The sequence below is a fragment of the Narcine bancroftii genome, chromosome 1 (assembly GCF_036971445.1).
Source record: "Narcine bancroftii isolate sNarBan1 chromosome 1, sNarBan1.hap1, whole genome shotgun sequence".
Taxonomy (NCBI): domain Eukaryota; kingdom Metazoa; phylum Chordata; class Chondrichthyes; order Torpediniformes; family Narcinidae; genus Narcine; species Narcine bancroftii.
In genome coordinates this window covers 434,154,694-434,159,802 of record NC_091469.1, presented here as the reverse complement: position 1 = coordinate 434,159,802, position 5,109 = coordinate 434,154,694, and the positions used below count along the sequence as shown (strand labels likewise).

The 5,109-nt window shown below is 40.4% G+C and overlaps 1 long non-coding RNA gene across 1 annotated transcript; it reads left to right on the top strand.

Annotated features, from left to right (window-relative positions):
• Positions 1–647: 647 nt before the first annotated feature.
• On the top strand, positions 648–4,597 carry LOC138753510 (uncharacterized). The gene is made up of 2 exons (XR_011351211.1): positions 648–735; positions 4,013–4,597. It is a non-coding gene; the product is annotated as an uncharacterized lncRNA (long non-coding RNA).
• Positions 4,598–5,109: the final 512 nt, after the last annotated feature.

The following is a 5,109-nucleotide window of genomic DNA, read 5'->3' as shown; positions in this document are numbered from 1 at the left end:
CTCTTCTTCTGTGTCTGTATCTATATCTGTGTCATCTTCTTCTCTTCTCTGTATCTGTGTATCTTCATCCTTCTCTGGTGAGCTGCTTCTGTATCCTTGCTGGCCCTCCAGCTGCTGTGTCTCCTGTTGTTGGGCCTCCTGATGCAGGCTGACCCACTGCTGGGCTTCCTGCCGCAGGTCGTCCCCCTGCCGGTCGCCCCATTGCCGCTCATCCTCTTCCAGGCCTTCATTCTCTTTCTCACCACTCTTCTTTTCTTCTTTCTTGCTTATTTCCCTCAGCCAAACGCCCCAATACTGGGTGTCTCTCAGCTGGATGCTCCATAGCTGGCCGCTCCACAGCTGGCCGCTCCACAGCTGGCCGCTCCACAGCTGGCCGCTCCACAGCTGGCCGCTCCTCAGCTGGCCGCTCCTCAGCCTGGCTGCTCCTCAGCTGGCCGCTCCTCAGCTGGCCGCTCCTCAGCTGGCCGCTCCTCAGCTGGCCGCTCCTCAGCTGGCCGCTCCTCAGCTGGCCGCTCCTCAGCTGGCTGCTCCTCAGCTGGCCGCTCCTCAGCTGAGTCCTCCTCCCACTGGTGTTAACCTTTTCTTTTACTTGCGCAATGCGCATGCGCAACTCTTCTTGGCTCTGAGAGCCATTTTTGAAGTCCGCCGGTCTGGAGGACACCGCTCCTCTGGGGACTCACCAACATCGGAGATCGGCCGCTCCTCTCCACGGTGAGTCTCTGCTCTGACGTGCAGGTAAGGCCTTCTTCTTTCTTCTCCAGTGATTTTCCTTCTTCCCTTTTCACTGCTATTCGTACTTTTTCTATTTTGGGCGCATCTTCCGTCTCTTCTCTGTAACTTTATCTTTCTCTTCCTGTATTTTATGTTTATCGAGCTCTGTTTTTTCACACTTTTTTTTTCTTTTCTCTGGAGAGGGCTGTTTCCATCCGACCAGCCACTACTCCATCACGTGACTCCCCTTAGCTAGAATACTGTTTATGAATTCTTTGAGTGTGGCTATAATAACAGCCTTTTGCCAAGGTTTTTTTTTGTGTGTTTAATATAAACAAGTTTAGTTTTGAATTTTCTATTGTGCTGTGTGGAACCAGGGGAATGTAGACTGTCCAGATAATTTCTTTAACCATGTAATTTTGAAAGTATTAATGTATTAATCTTTTATTGCCAATTTATTAACAGTTTTAAGCATAGCTTAATTGCTTAATAGTTCGAATAAATGGTGAAAATTTCAATGCTACTTTAAAACAAGCCAAAACAACAATGCCTGCATGTTGCTCAAGTGATTATAGGCAGAAACAGACCAATATTAGCATTTGGCTGATCAAACTGTACTTGTTGTCAACCATAACTCTGAATCACCCTATGCTTTTCTTTAGATTATTTGTGTTAAGTAATTATTAGCTGCAAGTTATTTGGACATTTTCCTTCTGAATTTAAACTTGGTAACCTACACAACTTAATAAGCTCAATAAAGAAACAAAAATCAATGTTAACTTTTATGGTTCCAGAAACACTCATATAAACCCTTCTTTAATTCCATTTTCCTCCAGGTGAGGTCAATATTTACCTGCAACCCCTCCAATCTTGTCTACTCCTGATTGGACTACTCTACATTGACAAAACTAAACGTAGGGAAGGCAACTAGTTAACATAGATTTTTCCATTAAGGCCATTCTGAGCTCCCAGTTGAACTCCCTTTCCTATTCCTTTTAAATACTTTAATTGAATTTAACATATAAACTTGCATATAAATTTTAAAAGGAAAACACATAAGTTCCTTAATCTACACGAGAAACAAGTTATTTAATTAATCTATGATAACCATGTTGAAACCCATATTTGCCAAGTTAATCCAAATAAAAATTGATAAAAAGAAAAACAAGCAAACAAAAATACCCCTGCAAACTAAATCTAATCTATTCCCATCCCTCTAATAAAGGTAACCTTTGTAAAAGAAATGGGAAATTGTGGATAGGATAGTGACCTCCGGAACATTTAAGATTTTTAGTTCTTCCAATCATGAATGGGACCCATACCTTTACAAGTTGAAATTTTCTATCTTTAATGTTGTATCTAATTTTCTCCAAGCTTAAATAGGACATTATACTGTGTAACCACTGTGTATGGGTAGGTGAAGAGTCAACTTTCCATTTCAATAAAGTTGCTCGTCTGGCTTTCAGCTAGAGCTATAACTTTCTCTTGAGTTTCAGACAGAAGTTTTCTGGTTCACATGAAAAACCAAACAAAGCAATTAATGGACATGGTTCTATTTTAATCTTAAAAATCATTGATAAAGTTTGGAAGATGCCTTTCCAAATTTTACTAAATTTGGACATGTCCAAAACATATAGATCAGAGAAGCTTCAAAAAGATTTCTCACATAGTGGATCAATATCTGCATAAAAATGAAATAATTTAAATTTGGACGTATGAGTTCTGTCTACCACCTTAAATTGTAATAAAGCAATGCCTTGCACAAAATGAGGTGTCATTAATCAAGCTGACAGTAGGATATCAATCTTCATCTGAAAATGTTATATTCAAATCTGGTTCCCAATTGTTCTTAAACCCAACCATGGAGGCTGATCTTAAAATCCAATAAATCATTATAAATATATATTAATCTACTGTGGGGGGAAAAACATGTTAAAAAATGAATCAAGAATATTAGTATTTGAGATTCAATGAAAATCAGAAAGTTTAAATTGACAAAATGTTTGTTAGAGATTAAATTTGCTGATAATTGTTCAAAAGACTCAATGTTATCTTGAAAAGATATCTTAAAAAGATCCTTATAACTTTGGCTACCTAATCTATACCATTCTTTGAAACCTACGTCCAGTAGATATGACTGAAATGGGACTAGCCAGAGAAAAACTATTAAACCCAAAGAATTTTCTAAATTGAGCCCATATTCTCAACCTATTTGAAAATGGTACCTATTTTGACATCGATCTGTCCAGCCTTGACTTTCTCCATTGTCAGATGAGACCCAATGCAAATTAAAGGAACAACAACTCTCATTCCATCTGGGTAGTCAACAACCAGATGTCATGAACATTGAACTTTCCAATTTGAGTTGACCCTTACCTCCTGTCCTTTGGTTTTGCCCATTGCTCCTCCCTTTCCCTTCCAACTCTAGTCCTTTTATTTATGTTCTCTTTCCTATAACCCCACCAACCCCACATCACCCTTCCTCCACCTATCTACCCACACATTTTACCCATTAGGTTCCCTTCTCCATCTAACATCACTTTTTCTTTATGATTTCCATTATTGTTTTCTTTACTATCAGACTCCACCACTCTTAACCATCGTTTCTGCACATCATCCTTCAGCAGCTGTTCCCACCTTCTCACCCCCTCCTTTCCCCCCCTTAATTGGTTGCACATGATTGTTTTTCCTCCTTGTCTGCTTCCAACGATCATTCACATCCCTCTGTTTCCCAACTCCACTGCTCATCATTCTTCACACTTCCCAGCAACTTCTGCTCTTCATTCTTCACCCATCCTGGCTCTTGCTGCTCTTAATTTTTCACCCCTCCCTGCTCCTTATGCTCTTCATTCTTCACCCTTCCTTGCTCCTTCTGCTCTTCATTCTTCACCTCTCCAAGTCCACCTATAATTTCCCTATCTCGCACCCTCCCTCCTCTCTTTATATCAGTTATCTACCCTCTCCATTCTCAATCCTGATGTTGGGCCTCAGCCTGAAATGTTCTTGCCCTTTCTTCATAGATGCTGCTCAACCCGTTGAGCTCTTCTAGCAGTCCATTTTTTTTCCTTCTGATTCCAACAACTGTAGTCTCTTATTTCAGAATTCCATTTTACTATATGCTTTAAAATGTGTTTGTGACTGTACTCGAATATACAGGAGGCAAATTTATAAGGAATTCCTCCAATTTCTATCTTGGATAATATTTATTGGAGTCCTCATTTTTTTAATTGAATTGATTATTGTCACATACAGTGAAAGATGGTGTAATGGAAGATTCTAACCTGTTTTTTTAAACTTGCAGCTCTGGGTTCTGCAAGGCTGAGAACCTGCTTGTGTTTTAGAATCAGCAGACATAAGCTAAATTCCACCGAGGGGCCAGAGATGCTGTTATCTGAAGAAAGGACATCTGTGTACCAAGAACATTTAATCTTCCTGCTTGTTTTGGTCACAGACTGTCAGAGGCCTAGCCTTGATGCAAAATAAACCATTGTATTCAAAGTGATAAGCTGAAAATTATATTATTTGTTAATAGCCTAGCATGCTAGCTTGCTTGCTTATCTTTCTTGCTGTGCTGGGAATAGGTGCTTGGGTAAGCAGTTTTTGGGTAATATAAGTCATGGTCCCGCTGCTGAAGTTTGAGACTCTCCGAGAGGTGGCAACATCTCTCAGCAAGAAGAAGAACTTCTGGAGTCCAGCCAACGTCCCGGTCAGGGGAGGTGGAGAAGCTGCTACCGGCGCCCTGACAACCTACTACAAGTGTGCAGTCATTGCCTCGCTTCGGCAGTTGGGACCAGTCCAAGCATTGATAAGTATAGTTGGGAAGGGCTTGCATATTGTAGTGTGAAATCAGCTTTTGAATTTGTAATAAACATTTGTATAATCTGAACTGCTCTCGGTGTGTGTGTCTATTTTCTTTCGGTAGCTCAAACACAGTGACCAATCTAAAACGAACAAAATGAGAGATATAAGTTTACCCAAGACAGATGATTTTGCCTGCTGTCCAGGTAAGTCAACCTTTTCAGGGTCCATCAGATAGTGCAAGAATAAAAACATAATGTTACAAAAGTGCAGGATGCAGTGTTAAAGATAAAACTACAGTAAAGAGTTTAAGGTACCATATTGTGTTAATGGAGGTCCAAATAAGAGTCTGAGAACAGAAGGAAAGAAACTGTCCTTGAATCTGGAGATACGTTTTCAGATTTGTGCACCTTTTCCTGGAAGAGAGGGGATAGAGGAGAGTGTGACCGAGGTGGGAAGGAGCCTTCAATCTGTTGACTGCTTTTCTGAGTCATCTCCGGGCTTAGGCTTCAGTGAAAAATTATTTTTCTAAATCCATTTTGATCAGAGAAAACGTAATGCTGTCACGTTCAGTCATGTAGTAATTCCTTTGCAAGTGTG